A 20,233-nucleotide genomic window follows, 5' to 3' on the forward strand; every position below is an offset into this window, starting at 1 on the left:
GACAGATCTGTCACGGGAGATCGCGGGCAGAGCGGCGATCGTGCGTGCATGCGGGCAAGGACAGGCAGACAAGCAGAAATCGGGGCAAAGTACGGGGTTTAATCGGGGACACGGAACTACGAACACTGACTGACATCAATGACGGACGAAGGACTCAGGTAAATCACGGACTGAAATACACAGGACTGAGCAAATGAACTAGATACAGCTGGGTACAATCGGGAGAAAACACGTGGGTAATCAGGGGGCGTGGCACACAGGAGGAGCGGACGAGCCGGGCATGACAGAACCCCCCCCCAAAGGCGCGCTACTCCGGGCGCGCCAAGGAAGGGGGCGACGGACGGGACGAGGCAAAACAGGACCTGAAAAACAAGAACAGAATCAACGCAGGACGGGGAACAGGACCGAAGCACAAAACATGGCAAGAGACAGAACGTAGGACAGGAGATGACAAAGGGCTGGGAAAGCGGAGAGACAGATCTGTCACGGGAGATCGCGGGCAGAGCGGCGATCGTGCGTGCAGGCGGGCAAGGACAGGCAGACAAGCAGAAATCGGGGCAAAGTACGGGGTTTAATCGGTGACACGGAACTACGAACACTGACTGACATCAATGACGGACGAAGGACTCAGGTAAGACACGGACTGAAATACACAGGACTGAGCAAATGAACTAGATACAGCTGGGTACAATCGGGAGAAAACCTGTGGGTAATCAGGGGGCGTGGCACACAGGAGGAGCGGACGAGCCGGGCATGACAGTCTCGATACACCCATATATATTTTTTTTTGGGAATATGGTGGGGTGCATGGGATTGCGCCGTCTGCCAGCGGTGGGGAGCTCGTACCCTGACCACTTCCTCACTTTTAATGTACCGCAGTTTTGAATTGCACACACTTCTGTTCACATACACATTCATACACACCGACAGGTACATACATTACACACACACACATTGAGTGGGGGGGCAGATGGGGGCCTGAAGAGGGCCCCTTTTATTCTCCCTCTCTGGGCCCTTGGAGGGTGTGGTGGGTGGTCCCGGGGGGGGTTTGGAGAGTACCCGGAAAACCTGCCTGGTCCTTGACCCACAGTGGCACATCCTTGATGATAATACGTTGTTGTAAATTTGTATTATATGAAGGTTGATGTTGCTATTTATTGTTATTGTTGTTATCATAACTGCAGCTGTACTTATCATTTTTGATAAAAAATGAAAAAAACATTTTTTATTTGAAAAAAAAAACAGTCCTCTGCAGAGGAGGGGTGGTGGAGGGAATATACATGTAAAAAAAAATTATTATTATATGGAGGTTGATGTTGCTATTTATTGTTATTGTTATCATAACTGCAGCTGTACTTATCATTTTTGTTATTGCTATTACTATTGTTATTTGCTCTAGTTGTTTTTCTTTTTTTTTTTTATTATTTTTATTTTCTTTTTGTTTTTCTTTGTTTTTGTGTTTTTTTTCTTCATAATGGAAATTTAAAATTAAGTAGTCCTCCGCAGAGGAGGGGTGGTGGAGGGAATATGCATGTAAAAAAAAATAATTGTCACGCAACAGGGGTGACATATATCTCCCTGAGCCTGCGCAGTTTGTCGGGTGTTATGGGTGGTCCCGAAGGGGTCTGACCCCCTCTGCTGGTGGTGGGCTGGGTTGGTGCGTGAGTTGTGTCACTGTGGGTCAGGGTCCTGACGGGTATTCCGGGTACTTTGGGACACTACGTGCGTCGAAGGCGGCTTTGTGGTTTGGTCTTGTGCTGGGTGGGGGTGCCTACCTTCTTCTGTGGCCCTGGGTTCGGCTTCCTGGAAAGTGGGGTGGGCCCTTTTCACGGCCCCCCTCTACTTCCCGCTCCCCCTCAGCACTACTGGTGGTCGCATGCCGGGGGGTCAGAATGGGGGGGGTGTCGCTGCTACTCCCCACATCAACTATTAGCACATCCATGGACAAATCGCTACACTCACACACAAGCATAAATACATACATATATAGGTATGCATCCACACTTACCTGTACACCCCACACATGTAGATACACATACACAACCAATAGCAGACACGTTGTTTTTCTTTGTTTATTTTTTGTGTTTTTTTTTGTTTGAAATGGAAATTAAAAATAAAGCAGTCCTCCGCAGAGGAGGGGTGGTGGAGGGAATATATATGTAGATATATAAAATAATTGTCTCACAACTAGGGTGACATACCTTGCCTGCTCACTCAATTTTAGTGCTCCTTAGTTATCCATACTGACCATCTAGTCTCTGTCACGGGAGATCGCGGGCAGAGCGGCGATCGTGCGTGCAGGCGGGCAAGGACAGGCAGACAAGCAGAAATCGGGGCAAAGTACGGGGTTTAATCGGGGACACGGAACTACGAACACTGACTGACATCAATGACGGACGAAGGACTCAGGTAAATCACGGACTGAAATACACAGGACTGAGCAAATGAACTAGATACAGCTGGGTACAATCGGGAGAAAACACGTGGGTAATCAGGGGGCGTGGCACACAGGAGGAGCGGACGAGCCGGGCATGACAGAACCCCCCCCCAAAGGCGCGCTACTCCGGGCGCGCCAAGGAAGGGGGCGACGGACGGGACGAGGCAAAACAGGACCTGAAAAACAAGAACAGAATCAACGCAGGACGGGGAACAGGACCGAAGCACAAAACATGGCAAGAGACAGAACGTAGGACAGGAGCTGACAAAGGGCTGGGAAAGCGGAGAGACAGATCTGTCACGGGAGATCGCGGGCAGAGCGGCGATCGTGCGTGCAGGCGGGCAAGGACAGGCAGACAAGCAGAAATCGGGGCAAAGTACGGGGTTTAATCGGGGACACGGAACTACGAACACTGACTGACATCAATGACGGACGAAGGACTCAGGTAAGACACGGACTGAAATACACAGGACTGAGCAAATGAACTAGATACAGCTGGGTACAATCGGGAGAAAACACGTGGGTAATCAGGGGGCGTGGCACACAGGAGGAGCGGACGAGCCGGGCATGACAGAACCCCCCCCCCAAAGGCGCGCTACTCCGGGCGCGCCAAGGAAGGGGGCGACGGACGGGACGAGGCAAAACAGGACCTGAAAAACAAGAACAGAATCAATGCAGGACGGGGAACAGGACCGAAGCACAAAACATGGCAAGAGACAGAACGTAGGACAGGAGCTGACAAAGCGGAGAGACAGATCTGTCACGGGAGATCGCGGGCAGAGCTGCGATCGTGCGTGCAGGCGGGCAAGGACAGGCAGACAAGCAGAAATCGGGGCAAAGTACGGGGTTTAATCGGGGACACGGAACTACGAACACTGACTGACATCAATGACGGACGAAGGACTCAGGTAAATCACGGACTGAAATACACAGGACTGAGCAAATGAACTAGATACAGCTGGGTACAATCGGGAGAAAACACGTGGGTAATCAGGGGGCGTGGCACACAGGAGGAGCGGACGAGCCGGGCATGACAGAACCCCCCCCCCAAAGGCGCGCTATTCCGGGCGCGCCAAGGAAGGGGGCGACGGACGGGACGAGGCAAAACAGGACCTGAAAAACAAGAACAGAATCAACGCAGGACGGGGAACAGGACCGAAGCACAAAACATGGCAAGAGACAGAACGTAGGGCAGGAGCTGACAAAGGGCTGGGAAAGCGGAGAGACAGATCTGTCACGGGAGATCGCGGGCAGAGCGGCGATCGTGCGTGCAGGCGGGCAAGGACAGGCAGACAAGCAGAAATCGGGGCAAAGTACGGGGTTTAATCGGGGACACGGAACTACGAACACTGACTGACATCAATGACGGACGAAGGACTCAGGTAAATCACGGACTGAAATACACAGGACTGAGCAAATGAACTAGATACAGCTGGGTACAATCGGGAGAAAACACGTGGGTAATCAGGGGGCGTGGCACACAGGAGGAGCGGACGAGCCGGGCATGACAGAACCCCCCCCCAAAGGCGCGCTACTCCGGGCGCGCCAAGGAAGGGGGCGACGGACGGGACGAGGCAAAACAGGACCTGAAAAACAAGAACAGAATCAACGCAGGACGGGGAACAGGACCGAAGCACAAAACATGGCAAGAGACAGAACGTAGGACAGGAGCTGACAAAGGGCTGGGAAAGCGGAGAGACAGATCTGTCACGGGAGATCGCGGGCAGAGCGGCGATCGTGCGTGCAGGCGGGCAAGGACAGGCAGACAAGCAGAAATCGGGGCAAAGTACGGGGTTTAATCGGGGACACGGAACTACGAACACTGACTGACATCAATGACGGACGAAGGACTCAGGTAAGACACGGACTGAAATACACAGGACTGAGCAAATGAACTAGATACAGCTGGGTACAATCGGGAGAAAACACGTGGGTAATCAGGGGGCGTGGCACACAGGAGGAGCGGACGAGCCGGGCATGACAGAACCCCCCCCCCAAAGGCGCGCTACTCCGGGCGCGCCAAGGAAGGGGGCGACGGACGGGACGAGGCAAAACAGGACCTGAAAAACAAGAACAGAATCAATGCAGGACGGGGAACAGGACCGAAGCACAAAACATGGCAAGAGACAGAACGTAGGACAGGAGCTGACAAAGCGGAGAGACAGATCTGTCACGGGAGATCGCGGGCAGAGCTGCGATCGTGCGTGCAGGCGGGCAAGGACAGGCAGACAAGCAGAAATCGGGGCAAAGTACGGGGTTTAATCGGGGACACGGAACTACGAACACTGACTGACATCAATGACGGACGAAGGACTCAGGTAAATCACGGACTGAAATACACAGGACTGAGCAAATGAACTAGATACAGCTGGGTACAATCGGGAGAAAACACGTGGGTAATCAGGGGGCGTGGCACACAGGAGGAGCGGACGAGCCGGGCATGACAGAACCCCCCCCCCAAAGGCGCGCTATTCCGGGCGCGCCAAGGAAGGGGGCGACGGACGGGACGAGGCAAAACAGGACCTGAAAAACAAGAACAGAATCAACGCAGGACGGGGAACAGGACCGAAGCACAAAACATGGCAAGAGACAGAACGTAGGGCAGGAGCTGACAAAGGGCTGGGAAAGCGGAGAGACAGATCTGTCACGGGAGATCGCGGGCAGAGCGGCGATCGTGCGTGCAGGCGGGCAAGGACAGGCAGACAAGCAGAAATCGGGGCAAAGTACGGGGTTTAATCGGTGACACGGAACTACGAACACTGACTGACATCAATGACGGACGAAGGACTCAGGTAAATCACGGACTGAAATACACAGGACTGAGCAAATGAACTAGATACAGCTGGGTACAATCGGGAGAAAACACGTGGGTAATCAGGGGGCGTGGCACACAGGAGGAGCGGAGGAGCCGGGCATGACAGTCTCGATACACCCATATATATTTTTTTTTGGGAATATGGTGGGGTGCATGGGATTCCGCCGTCTGCCAGCGGTGGGGAGCTCGTACCCTGACCACTTCCTCACTTTTAATGTACCGCAGTTTTGAATTGCACACACTTCTGTTCACACACACATTCATACACACCGACATGTACATACATTACACACACACACATTGAGCGGGGGGGCAGATGGGGGCCTGAAGAGGGCCCCTTTTATTCTCCCTCTCTGGGCCCTTGGAGGGTGTGGTGGGTGGTCCCGGGGGGGGTTTGGAGAGTACCCGGAAAACCTGCCTGGTCCTTGACCCACAGTGGCACATCCTTGATGATAATACGTTGTTGTAAATTTGTATTATATGAAGGTTGATGTTGCTATTTATTGTTATTGTTGTTATCATAACTGCAGCTGTACTTATCATTTTTGATAAAAAATGAAAAAAACATTTTTTATTTGAAAAAAAAAAACAGTCCTCCGCAGAGGAGGGGTGGTGGAGGGAATATACATGTAAAAAAAAATAATTATTATATGGAGGTTGATGTTGCTATTTATTGTTATTGTTGTTATCATAACTGCAGCTGTACTTATCATTTTTGTTATTGCTATTACTATTGTTATTTGCTCTAGTTGTTTTTCTTTCTTTTTTTTTATTATTTTTATTTTCTTTTTGTTTTTCTTTGTTTTTGTGTTTTTTTTCTTCATAATGGAAATTTAAAATAAAGTAGTCCTCCGCAGAGGAGGGGTGGTGGAGGGAATATGCATGTAAAAAAAAATAATTGTCACGCAACAGGGGTGACATATATCTCCCTGAGCCTGCGCAGTTTGTCGGGTGTTATGGGTGGTCCCGAAGGGGTCTGACCCCCTCTGCTGGTGGTGGGCTGGGTTGGTGCGTGAGTTGTGTCACTGTGGGTCAGGGTCCTGACGGGTATTCCGGGTACTTTGGGACACTACGTGCGTCGAAGGCGGCTTTGTGGTTTGGTCTTGTGCTGGGTGGGGGTGCCTACCTTCTTCTGTGGCCCTGGGTTCGGCTTCCTGGAAAGTGGGGTGGGCCCTTTTCACGGCCCCCCTCTACTTCCCGCTCCCCCTCAGCACTACTGGTGGTCGCATGCTGGGGGGTCAGAATGGGGGGGGTGTCGCTGCTACTCCCCACATCAACTATTAGCACATCCATGGACAAATCGCTACACTCACACACAAGCATAAATACATACATATATAGGTATGCATCCACACTTACCTGTACACCCCACACATGTAGATACACATACACAACCAATAGCAGACACGTTGTTTTTCTTTGTTTATTTTTTGTGTTTTTTTTTGTTTGAAATGGAAATTAAAAATAAAGCAGTCCTCCGCAGAGGAGGGGTGGTGGAGGGAATATATATGTAGATATATAAAATAATTGTCTCACAACTAGGGTGACATACCTTGCCTGCTCACTCAATTTTAGTGCTCCTTAGTTATCCATACTGACCATCTAGTCTCTGTCACGGGAGATCGCGGGCAGAGCGGCGATCGTGCGTGCAGGCGGGCAAGGACAGGCAGACAAGCAGAAATCGGGGCAAAGTACGGGGTTTAATCGGGGACACGGAACTACGAACACTGACTGACATCAATGACGGACGAAGGACTCAGGTAAATCACGGACTGAAATACACAGGACTGAGCAAATGAACTAGATACAGCTGGGTACAATCGGGAGAAAACACGTGGGTAATCAGGGGGCGTGGCACACAGGAGGAGCGGACGAGCCGGGCATGACAGAACCCCCCCCCAAAGGCGCGCTACTCCGGGCGCGCCAAGGAAGGGGGCGACGGACGGGACGAGGCAAAACAGGACCTGAAAAACAAGAACAGAATCAACGCAGGACGGGGAACAGGACCGAAGCACAAAACATGGCAAGAGACAGAACGTAGGACAGGAGCTGACAAAGGGCTGGGAAAGCGGAGAGACAGATCTGTCACGGGAGATCGCGGGCAGAGCGGCGATCGTGCGTGCAGGCGGGCAAGGACAGGCAGACAAGCAGAAATCGGGGCAAAGTACGGGGTTTAATCGGGGACACGGAACTACGAACACTGACTGACATCAATGACGGACGAAGGACTCAGGTAAGACACGGACTGAAATACACAGGACTGAGCAAATGAACTAGATACAGCTGGGTACAATCGGGAGAAAACACGTGGGTAATCAGGGGGCGTGGCACACAGGAGGAGCGGACGAGCCGGGCATGACAGAACCCCCCCCCCAAAGGCGCGCTACTCCGGGCGCGCCAAGGAAGGGGGCGACGGACGGGACGAGGCAAAACAGGACCTGAAAAACAAGAACAGAATCAATGCAGGACGGGGAACAGGACCGAAGCACAAAACATGGCAAGAGACAGAACGTAGGACAGGAGCTGACAAAGCGGAGAGACAGATCTGTCACGGGAGATCGCGGGCAGAGCTGCGATCGTGCGTGCAGGCGGGCAAGGACAGGCAGACAAGCAGAAATCGGGGCAAAGTACGGGGTTTAATCGGGGACACGGAACTACGAACACTGACTGACATCAATGACGGACGAAGGACTCAGGTAAATCACGGACTGAAATACACAGGACTGAGCAAATGAACTAGATACAGCTGGGTACAATCGGGAGAAAACACGTGGGTAATCAGGGGGCGTGGCACACAGGAGGAGCGGACGAGCCGGGCATGACAGAACCCCCCCCCAAAGGCGCGCTATTCCGGGCGCGCCAAGGAAGGGGGCGACGGACGGGACGAGGCAAAACAGGACCTGAAAAACAAGAACAGAATCAACGCAGGACGGGGAACAGGACCGAAGCACAAAACATGGCAAGAGACAGAACGTAGGGCAGGAGCTGACAAAGGGCTGGGAAAGCGGAGAGACAGATCTGTCACGGGAGATCGCGGGCAGAGCGGCGATCGTGCGTGCAGGCGGGCAAGGACAGGCAGACAAGCAGAAATCGGGGCAAAGTACGGGGTTTAATCGGTGACACGGAACTACGAACACTGACTGACATCAATGACGGACGAAGGACTCAGGTAAATCACGGACTGAAATACACAGGACTGAGCAAATGAACTAGATACAGCTGGGTACAATCGGGAGAAAACACGTGGGTAATCAGGGGGCGTGGCACACAGGAGGAGCGGAGGAGCCGGGCATGACAGTCTCGATACACCCATATATATTTTTTTTTGGGAATATGGTGGGGTGCATGGGATTCCGCCGTCTGCCAGCGGTGGGGAGCTCGTACCCTGACCACTTCCTCACTTTTAATGTACCGCAGTTTTGAATTGCACACACTTCTGTTCACACACACATTCATACACACCGACATGTACATACATTACACACACACACATTGAGCGGGGGGGCAGATGGGGGCCTGAAGAGGGCCCCTTTTATTCTCCCTCTCTGGGCCCTTGGAGGGTGTGGTGGGTGGTCCCGGGGGGGGTTTGGAGAGTACCCGGAAAACCTGCCTGGTCCTTGACCCACAGTGGCACATCCTTGATGATAATACGTTGTTGTAAATTTGTATTATATGAAGGTTGATGTTGCTATTTATTGTTATTGTTGTTATCATAACTGCAGCTGTACTTATCATTTTTGATAAAAAATGAAAAAAACATTTTTGATTTGAAAAAAAAAAACAGTCCTCCGCAGAGGAGGGGTGGTGGAGGGAATATACATGTAAAAAAAAAATAATTATTATATGGAGGTTGATGTTGCTATTTATTGTTATTGTTGTTATCATAACTGCAGCTGTACTTATCATTTTTGTTATTGCTATTACTATTGTTATTGGCTCTAGTTGTTTTTCTTTTTATTTATTTTTATTATTTTTATTTTATTTTTGTTTTTCTTTGTTTTTGTGTTTTTTTTTCTTCATAATGGAAATTAAAAATAAAGCAGTCCTCCGCAGAGGAGGGGTGGTGGAGGGAATATATATATACATATATATAAAATAATTGTCACACAACTAGGGTGACATACCTTGCCTGCTCCCCCAATTTTAGTGCACCTTAGTTATCCAACCTGACCATCTAGTCTCGATACACCCATATATATATGTGTATATATATATATATATAGATATTTCTTCTTTTTTTTTTTTTCGCAATGGACAATAAAAATAACGCAGTTCTCCGTAAAGGAGGGATGGTGGATGGACTATATATATACATATATTTAAAGTAATTGTCACACAACTGGGGTGACATGCCTTGCCTGCTCCCCCAGTTTTAGTGCACCTTAGTTGTCCATACTTACCATCTAGTCTCGATACACCCATTTATATGTATATATATAGATTTTTTTTTGTTTTTTTTCCCAATGGGCATTTAAAATTAAGCAGTCCTCCTTAAAGGAGGGGTGGTGGAGGGAATATATATACATATATATAAAATATTTGTCACACACCTGGGGTGACATGCCTTGCCTGCTCCCCCAATTTTAGTGCACCTTAGTTATCCATACTGACCATCTAGTCTCGATACACCCATATATATATGTGTATATATATATATATATATATATATATATATATATATATATATATATTTTTTATTTTTTTTTTTGTGTTTTTTTTCACAATGGACAATAAAAATAACGCAGTTCTCCATTAAGGAGGGATGGTGGATGGACTATATATATACATATATATAAAGTAATTGTCACACACCTGGGGTGACATGCCTTGCCTGCTCCCCCAATTTTAGTGCACCTTAGTTATCCAACCTGACCATGTAGTCTCGATACACCCATTTATATGTATATATATAGATTTTTTTTTTGTTTTTTTTTTCGCAATGGAAAATAAAAATAACGCAGTTCTCCGTGAAGGAGGGATGGTGGATGGAATATATATATATACATATATATATAAAATAATTGTCACACACCTGGGGTGACATGCCATGCCTGCTCCCCCAAGTTTAGTGCACCTTAGTTATCCAACCTGACCATCTAGTCTCGATACACCCTTTATATATATATGTATATATATATAGATATATATTTTTTTTTGTGTGTTTTTTTTCGCAATGGACAATAAAAATAACGCAGTCCTCCGTAGAGGAGCTCTGGTGGAGGGAATATATATAGATACATATAAAATAATTGTCACACACCTGGGGTGACATGCCTTGCCTGCTTGAGGGATGAGGAAGACTCAGGGACTGGAAATGGGATTGAAACTGAAGATGTTCTCATTCCTTTTTGTATTGTTTCCAATTTTCCTTCCCCCAGATATGAGGAGTTTGCTGCTATATTGTGCACTAATTGAGATTCTGATGCTGGTATTTTTATTGTTTATAAGTTTGTTATTGTTTTCAAGTTCTTTTGTGCTTTTGCATTTTTCCTTCTGTTTTAGTAATTGCTGTTTGATGTCTGTGAAGGATGGGTGGGGTGAGAAAACTCAGGGACTGGAAGCGGGATTAAAACTGAAGATTACATGCTCATTCCTTTTTGTTTTGTTTACAAATTCTCCTACCGTCTGATATGAGGAGTTTGCTGCTATATTGTGTACTAATAGAGATTCTGATGCTGCTATTTTTATTGTTTATAAATGTGTTATTGTTTCATAAGTTGAGTATTCAATAAATGCTAAATTGAGATCTTTTGTCTATCGTTTGTTATTATTAGTGTGATATTCTATCATCCAAATAAAGGGAAAAACGTCCAATTATCGGCCAAAAAAAATCAGCAGCATATATCGGCCATCACCTTACCCTGACTCCTAAATATCGGCATCGGCTATTGAAAACCCCATATCGGTCGACCTCTAGTCACAGTACATTCTGTCCAATTCATCCATCGAGTTAAGTCACACACCCACTTGAGGGGGCACTCCGGCAGACGTGAGGATGGGGATGTTCTTTCCCCTATAACATCCACTGCAGAAGTACATCTCGCTCCTGTTCACAGGGCTTACTTCAATGATGAAGCAGGGCTGGTTGGCTGGACAAGTGAAGTTGTCCTGCTGCTGGGTCTCGGTGCTGTTTTTCCACCTAAGCTTGAAGGTGGAAATGTGTTCCAACTCGCTCCCTGGGACTGCAGCATAGCCAAACATCGCGAGCAGCGTCGGCCACACCCACCACCAGAACCATCACACTGTCCTGTACACATAAAGAAGAACTAAAACCTGTTTTAAACCTGAGTATTTTGGACTTTTCTAAAGAGGTTGTGACAATCTATGCGTTTTCAGATAATTCCATTATATTGAGCTAATTGGCTTACAGTGATGCTGTATATTTCTTGTGCTTTAATTTGTACTGATTTTAACTATTTTACATTTAGTTTGTACGCAACAGAAGAGAAATTAATAGTAGTAATGTTTGGCAGCATAGGTGATTCGTTAAAATTATACCGAAGAATGGAAAATGTGATATTTAGAATATTTTTTGCAATTTAGTAGCTAATTTAAGCACTTACCCAATGCCTCAATTTGTTTTAGGTCAATAATGTCCGAGCCAAAAGAATGAATGTATGAATTTAATACAATTCACCCACTCCCACCCACACACACACAAATCTGAAATTCAATTTATTAAGACATTTCTTAAACATTAGTGCATTAACAAAAAAGGAAAATCTTAAGAGATTCAGTAGGATTTTCTATGTTAGACTTAAGTTAATAGTTCAATAGTGTTTACATATTTCAGTATAGCAGTTTGACTTTAATGTTGAAACAGATGCTAAAACATGGAATAATTTCATAACTGTGAGAAATATGTTTTTCACAAACACTAGCAAAGGTAGCTTATAGTTAAGCTTACTTAAGTCAGCAAGTCAGGCTACAGTGTGTAAGAATAGTCGTAAACGATAATTTGTCTCAGTCTTGCATGACAGAATAAGTAAACAGAAAATATAAAACGGCTGAAACAGCGTCATTAACGTCAGCTACAGTAGAGGCGCAGAAAAGGTGTCATGATGAAGTATTCCCAAACTTTGGAAGACCGCATGCGAGCCTTTTTTGCCGCTTGTTTCTCCAGAGCCATGTTGGCTCGTGTGCGGGTGGGCGGGCAGCAAATTTCTTTTTTGCAGGGTGGTAGGTGATGTCTCATTAATATTTCTGAGAGAAGTGCTACATGATTGGCCAGTGCATGCCTTACAAAATGGTGCGGCACTGCATCCAAGCCTGCAACACTCAGAGTTGCAGATTCAGTGGAAACCATTTGTAGTAATTATGTCTGTCTGGCTGATTTCCAACTAATTGATATTTGTATATTTATTACATGAATATAAAGTAATATAACAGGTATTTAATGGTTTTCCATTTGAGGAATTTGCAAAAAACTGCAGTGCATGATGGGTAGGATCTAAAGGCTGCCTAACGTCCTCATCCGTCTGACGACATACATCAAGACTAGGAAGGTGCATAATGTTCATGCCTGGTTGCGTTTGTTGGTCCAGAAAGTAATTCAATTTCGCCTTGTAGGCTACGTTCTTAAAAACTGCTTGGATATAACCCGATTATAAGCTGTGGGCCTTTTAATTTCTTTGTTTACCAGGTAGGCTACCTTCTTTAAACTGCATTTTGTTAGACTACATATTTAGGGAGGTCTTTATAAATTTATTGTAGTCTTTATAAATATGTATATAGTTTAGCCTAACCCAGCCACTTAAGGGAGCAAGCCAGCTCAACTAGGTGTCGGTCCCAAGCCTGGATTAATGGGGAGGGTTGGCGTCAAGAAATAAAGAGACTGTATCTTCACTGCATGACTGATGTCAAAATGTGGGAAATGTGTGGTTGTATAAATAAATGCATTAAAGTAGGTTAATGATTCTGTGCTGTCTAAATTGTATAGAAAATTTCTTCATAAGCCCCCAAGCTTTTCCCTGGTGCTGCCACTGTTGTTCAGAGTAAAAGTAACTTTGTCATTAATAAACAGTACTCTGATCAAATTTTTGCATGTACAAACACAAAGTTTAACCACATGTTTAGACACAATTCACACACCTGGAACATTTCCATAATGCTAAGACTCTCTACAGTTACTTGATTCACTTTCTTGTTTGGTACACAGTCAATTGATGGATCTGTAAGATCATTACCAGACCGTCTGCTGCAAACTCTACAGTTACTGAATGGCTGCAAAAACACACAGACACTCAAAAACAGTATTTAAAGAGTGGTGGGCAATAAATACAGTGAGAGAAGGTGTAGTAAAGATATATCTAATGATTTAAGGCAGAGCTGCTGGACTGCAGGGTTTAATCACACAGATCAATTTTAGGGGAAAGAGCTTCCAAAGCAGGGTCACCATAAGGCTATATCATACAAAGCAAGTACATCTAAAAGTATTGACAACAAATCCCGTTTAACTGAACACTGCTCTGTATTAAAATACTGTCCTCCGATCAAGCTAAGTGGTCCTGTAGTTCACTATTTAAAGAGGTAAATTTAAAGGGTAATTCACACTGCACATCTACCCTGCTCTGACCAGGTTTAATTGCTGGCTTTCTAATTAAAACAAGAGTTAAGTCCTGCCCTTTCACCACAAAACACCATGCCGCCATTTAAGGCTGATTTCAACAATGAGAGTTAGTTAACCCGGATCGATTGAGGTAACTCTGGGTATGTAAAACCCGCTTTGTAGTACAGCCCACAGCTCTTTAAATAAGGCCAGCTAGGGTTCATAGCTCGAGGAAAAATCTACAGGTCGCCCCTCAGATGATTAGCATTTGTTTCTGTCTGGTAATCCAGCTTTTAAGCCTGTAAGCCTACTGAAATTTGAGAATAATGTGAAGGAACTGGCTGTTTGAGGCCACCTATCTATTTGTTACTTTATTGTTGGCTAACTTTCCCCCGCAGGGCATCAAAAAAGTTAACACAAACCTAAATTAATTTGCTAACTGATATGTCCAATGCTCACAGTCACAGTGACTCATTACTTACCCTGTTGGTCACAAACACGCAGTCATCCCGATGGTCTGTTGCAGTTGACTTTGGACATTTTGTTGCTCTCAAGAGAATCTCAATGTCAATGTTTGCACTGCTGATCTAAATCACATAAACATGTTATATACAAAATTGCCTACAACTGTTTTAAAGGCAATATAACAAACAACAATCACCCAAAAAATGGCAAACTGTCACAGACTTGAATGTAGCAGATTCAGAGGGAAACTGTGAGAAGGTAAAATTGACCAGGGCTGAGATATAAAACCGTCACTTTCATTGTGAAGAGACATTAAGCATCATATGCATTGAAATTAAAACATCAAAATCAATGTGATACTCATTAGTTCAGCTTGCAGATGGTGAAAGTTTCACACTTTTGTAAACACTTTCTCAGTAGTTACCTTTGGACGGCCCTGGATGTTATAGAAATTCATGTGCTGACGGGTTCCTTGATGAGCATTTTCGACTGCGAGTTTAATGGCCGTCTTGTAGAGTGCAGGGAGACTGTGGTAATCTTGCTGTGCCTCTGTGGAGATATGTGCACAGCGTGTAGTTAGAGTATGGAATAGTCTTCCTGTTAGTGTAGCACAAGCTAAAACCCTGGGTTCCTTAAAATCAGAGCTAGATAAGATTTTAACAACTCTGAGCTATTAGCTAAGTTCTCCCCAAAGGAGCTTGAGCTCTCATTTGTAAATCTCTTTGGTTCTTATGAGTCAGCTTACAGAGATGAGGTCCAGAAAGTGGCAGGTTGGAGTTCAGCAAACAATTTGGCACTAAACAGCACAAAGACAAAGGAAGCCATCATTGACTTCAGGAAGGATGGAGGCGAGGTGACACTGGCCTGCCTAGATAGATAGATAGATAGATGGATGGATGAATGTTTTTATTGACATTGTAAGTACAATGAGATTTAGTTTGGAACGCGCCAGCAGCTGCACAGTATATTTACAATTACATAGATTGTGAGGCATGAATCAGAATCAGAGAATAAAGTATGTACAGAGATCGGGTGAAGACGGGTATTATTTTAAAGCAGAGAAATCAGGAACCTCGCGCACATGTAACCCCTCATAGGTCTGCGTTGTGGTTTTTTCACTCAAAGAATGAGGGGACGTGGGACCATGCAACCATTTTATTCTCCTGGCACAAAACAGCAGAAAGCTGGGATTCCGCGGGGCAGCACAGCTCGAGATCCATCAGCAATGCGCTGGTTTAATCTCCGGAACTGAGAGAGAGCCGAGCAGTTCTACCTGATACTACTAGAGGTCAGTGTATACGAAAAGCTTAGGCTGACACAGGAGTGCAAGTGGAAATAACAAAATGTCCACTGTTACACACACACAAAGGACACACGTCAATGACCGGACTGGGGAAACGTATTCTAACGCGGACTTAAATTCACCAGACTAATTAACAATGAGAAACAGTCGGTAACACTGGGATTCCACACGAGGTAGATGAGGGGGAGTGGCACATGGGAGGATCGGACGACCGGGGCATGACATATATAAACAAAATAAGGGACTGGTAAGTTTGTAAGTAAATTCAGTTTTCAGTGGTCTAAATGCACATAAATATGGGTATCGCACATGTGGGGTATTGCATCAAAATGCTCTTGTGCTTTCTTCAGGCTCCGCAGGAAGTGGAGCCTCTGAAGTCCTTTTTTTGGCCATGACTGAAGTGTTTGTGGTCCATGACAGGTCACAGCTGATCTGAACCGTGAGGAATCAATCAATGATCAGAACCACCTCCACCTTCTCACCACCGACGCTGATGGGGTGGTGGTCCCCGTGCTTCAGTCTCCTGAAGTCCGGGATCAGTTCTTTTGTCTTTTTTGAGTTCAGGGGCGAGGTTGTTGTCCTGGCTGCAGCGCTCCAGGTTCTCGACCTCTTCCCAGTAGGCTGACTGGTTGTTGTTCGAGATCAGACCTATCACAGTTGTATTGTCTGCAAACTTAAGTATGAGGTTAGAATCATGGGTGGGTTCGCAGTCGTGTGTGAAGAGGGAGTAGAGGAGGGGGCTGAGCACACAGCCCTGAGGTGCTCCTCTGTTGAGAGTGATGGAGGCGGAGGTGTGGTTACCCATGCGCACTGTCTGTGGGCTGTTGGTCAGAAAGTCCAAGACCCAGTTGCACGGGTATGTGTTCAGTCCAAGGTTGTGCAGTTTATGGCCAGCTTGATGGGGGGAGATGGTGTTAAAGGCGGAGCTGTAGTCGATAAACAGCATCCGTACGTAGCTGTCCCGCTGCTCCAGGTGTGATAGGGCAGTGTGGAGGGCCAAGGTAATGGCATCCTCAGCTGACCTGTTTGACCTGTAGGCAAACTGCTGTTGGTCCAGGGAGGAAGGGATGTTGTTCTTGATGTGTGCTAAGACCAGCTTCTCAAACCACTTCAAAACAATGGGGGTCAGGGCCACTGGAAGATAGTCATTCAGGAGCGCTTTGCCTCTCTGATGCCTCTCCTCAGGTTGGACCTGACTGTTTAGTAGACTTCTCGGCCGCCAGTGCAGAAAGCCTCATCACGTGACTTCAGGAGCTGTTGAACTTCCCTGTTCATCCATGCGGTTTGCGGTTGGGGAAATTGTGTATGACCTTGAAAGTGGTAACAGTGTCCATGTAGAGGTTTATGTAGGAAACAACAGAGGATGCGTGTAGGATCACACATGCACAGATCACAAAGCTTAAATTCCAGGTGGCCTGAGACAAGACCTACCCTGGTACGAGAGGCACACATCGGCCTAGGCCTCAAAGGGGGGTTCGTGACCCCACACACACGGACACACTTAAACACACACAGATAACAAGGGAGGCCAGCACTCAAACTTTTATTGCTCAAAGTTTTAACACCTACAGACAGCAGAGTGGACCTCAAGGACAGGGGTCCCTCGACTTGGCACACAACCCCCTCCCCAGACATCCTGCCTTACATACCACTCACCCAACACCCTAAAGAAAGTTTCTTTTAAGTTTGGCTGTTGTATATCTGTATATTTATTTACCCATGACTACTAGTCTCAATATACAGACAGGTTATGTTTGTAATGTGTCCTAACTTTCAAAGACTCTTTTTCTTTGACTGACTAACCTTCCCCCCTTTTCTTTTCCACATTCCTCAGCAGCCCTTATCTGATCTTTGTATTTTACCATGCCTATCTAAGGGTAAGATGTGCTGTTGGAATGAGAATATGTCATATAATGTCTGTATAAAGGGTAACCTCTGATTGAGGTGCAACCTAGACCACCTGGACCAGGTACTGGTGTGAGTAATATAACATAACATAATGACATAATATAAGTAATCATTAATTAATCATTACAGATGGTATTCAGTGTGAACCGCTAGGCTGGTATGGCATGTTTGGTATCAAACCGATGGAAAATCACTTCAGTTTCCAAATCTGGTTAGTGGTTACCACGAAAGTGAATATATGAAAAGTTACACTAGCCTAACGAAAATCATCAATACAAGGGAAATCAGTCTGGTCATGAATCTCAAAAGGACTGATACAGACCCCCTTCCGAAAGCCCGCCAAATGGATGGTCAGCCATTGGTCCAGGACTCGAATTCCTGGTCACTCCTATTCACGAACTGTACACTATAAAACCTGGCACCTCAGAACAAAGCCAGGAGAGGAAAAACAGAAGGGAGGAGAAAACAACAGACCATCAGCCCGAAGAGAGGCAGAGAACATCAGCCCAAGAGAAGAGAAGCCCACAAGAAGCCCTCCTGAAGCCTATCAGTGAAGACCCAGCTGGACAGAGAACTGCAACCAAGCCCAAGCTTCACCAGGAGAGGGAATCAGAGGGACTCCACTCCAACAACCGCTGAAAACACCGCGCCTGCCTGAGTGCCATCACCCATCAGCTCATCAGCCTCCGCAACCAACTGCCAAGACCCCCCCCCCTCCCACACACACACACACACACACACTCTGCAACCAAGTAAACCAACGTCCTTTCATTTCTAACAATCTAAACTCCTATTCACCTGCTATATTACCTTAGGACAGTATTTCCACAAATTGCTTGCTTTGCAGAACAGTATTTTCCCTTTTATGTCCCTGCCTGTGCGATCTACGCTCTGAAACCTCAAACTCGCCTGAAATATCGCGAGACTCTCTCTCATCGGCCGTGAGGGGAGCTTCGCTACCGATCGTTTACATTACCTGGTGACGCAGCTCGCTGGACGAGCCTTCTATTCTACCCCAGGTTATTAAGCGATACTGGTTATTAATGAGTCCCATTTACGTCTCACATTAACAGAATCACGGGGATTCGCAATTGAGTTTGGAGGAGCCGACCATTCGGCATAACAATTGGTGATGGCATTTGCTTTGCAGAACAGTATTTTCCCTTCTAAGGTTACTCATTTTAAATCTGGTCATTGCATTTTCATGATTACATTGTTTGTGTCCACTCCGTTATTTCGTGTTTGTTTGTTAGGTGTAATGTCTGTCTTATGTTAGTTATAGGAATAAATGCATGACTTTTACAAAACTTCAGCCTCCGTTCATTGAGTGCTCACAATAGTCCCTGCCTGTGCGATCTAACCTCAAACAATTGAGTTTGGAGGAGCCGACCATTCAGCATAACAATTGGTTAATAATCACAAGGCACAAGGTTTAAACTTATTCTGAGCACACAATTTAAACTTTTTATGACCGGTCGTGCAGTGAAGAAGCGCTACTGTGAACTGTCTGCAAAAGTCGCACTCGTGGCAATCTGAAGGCATTTAAGCGGGATCATGCGGGCTTATAGTTATTTTTATTTCTATTATTAGTAGTTATATTATTTTGTTTTATTTTTGGTTAACTCATTGTAGTTCTTTCGTATTAAACTGCAGTAAACTTTAACCCTATGTCTGACGAGATTCTCAGATATGGCTTTGTTTCCAGGTTCGATTCGGACGAATTTCTCCGTTTCTATGTATCCTGGGAGAGATCTCTCTATTAGCGAACGGGAATACTTGTTACGAGGTTCTAACCTGAATTATGTTGCGCTTGGACTCCCTGACATAAGACCGATAGCTTAGTTACCTGTCAGGATCATACTCATATGTGTGTGCCTGCTATAGACAAAGCAAGTTTAACACCACTTTGCGCTGTGAGCCAAGTGTGTCTGTCATTTAGAAATTGGGAGTCTCCTGTGCTTGAGACCCGCCGTGGTTAAGCACCATTTGCGACGAGATATAGTGTAGTCTCAATTTAGATCCGTCGCCGTAACGCGAGCGCCGTCTTGCTTCAGTAATTGTTTTAAGGGGTTTTAAACTGCGCAAAGGCACAGAAGAAGGCCGCAAGCGGCATGCGCATGCATTAAATGTGTGTGTCACTCATCTAGCGTCGGCAACCGCCGAGCTATATCTTTGGTTACCTCTAGTGGTCAGGCATAGAACTACCACTCCATTTCGAAATTGCGCTTCTAGTGGTCAGGCATAGAACTACCACTCCATTTCGAAATTGCGCCTCTACTGGTCAGCCATAGAACTACCCATTTCGATATTGCGCCTCTAGTGGTCAGGAATAGAACTACCACTCCATTTCGAAATTGCGCCTCTACTGGTCAGGAATAGAACTACCACTCCATTTCGAAATTGCGCCTCTACTGGTCAGGCATAGAACTACCCATTTCGATATTGCGCCTCCGGTGGTCAGGAATAGAACTACCACTCCATTTCGAAATTGCGCCTCTAGTGGTCAGGAATAGAACTACCACTCCATTTCGAAATTGCGCCTCTAGTGGTCAGGCTTAGAACTACCACTCCATTTCGAAATTGCGCCTCTAGTGGTCAGGCTTAGAACTACCACTCCATTTCGAAATTGCGCCTCTAGTGGTCAGGCTTAGAACTACCACTCCATTTCGAAATTGCGCCTCTAGTGGTCAGGCATAGAACTACCACTCCATTTCGAAATTGCGCCTCTAGTGGTCAGGCATAGAACTACCACTCCAT

General features: G+C 46.1%; 2 long non-coding RNA genes across 7 annotated transcripts in view; one reads left to right on the forward strand and one right to left on the reverse strand.

Moving 5' to 3' along the window:
* LOC125745369 (uncharacterized) overlaps positions 1-10,998 on the forward strand; it is a 61,729-nt gene extending 50,731 nt beyond the window's left edge. The window contains exon 3 of the long non-coding RNA XR_007398662.1: positions 7,588-10,998. This is a non-coding gene — a long non-coding RNA (uncharacterized LOC125745369). The remainder of the gene's footprint in view (positions 1-7,587) is intronic.
* The window catches only part of LOC125745365 (uncharacterized), a 175,462-nt gene that overhangs the window by 36,508 nt on the left and 118,721 nt on the right, over positions 1-20,233 (reverse strand). The window lies entirely within an intron of this gene.

The sequence above is a fragment of the Brienomyrus brachyistius genome, chromosome 6 (genome assembly GCF_023856365.1).
Source record: "Brienomyrus brachyistius isolate T26 chromosome 6, BBRACH_0.4, whole genome shotgun sequence".
Taxonomy (NCBI): Eukaryota; Metazoa; Chordata; class Actinopteri; order Osteoglossiformes; family Mormyridae; genus Brienomyrus; species Brienomyrus brachyistius.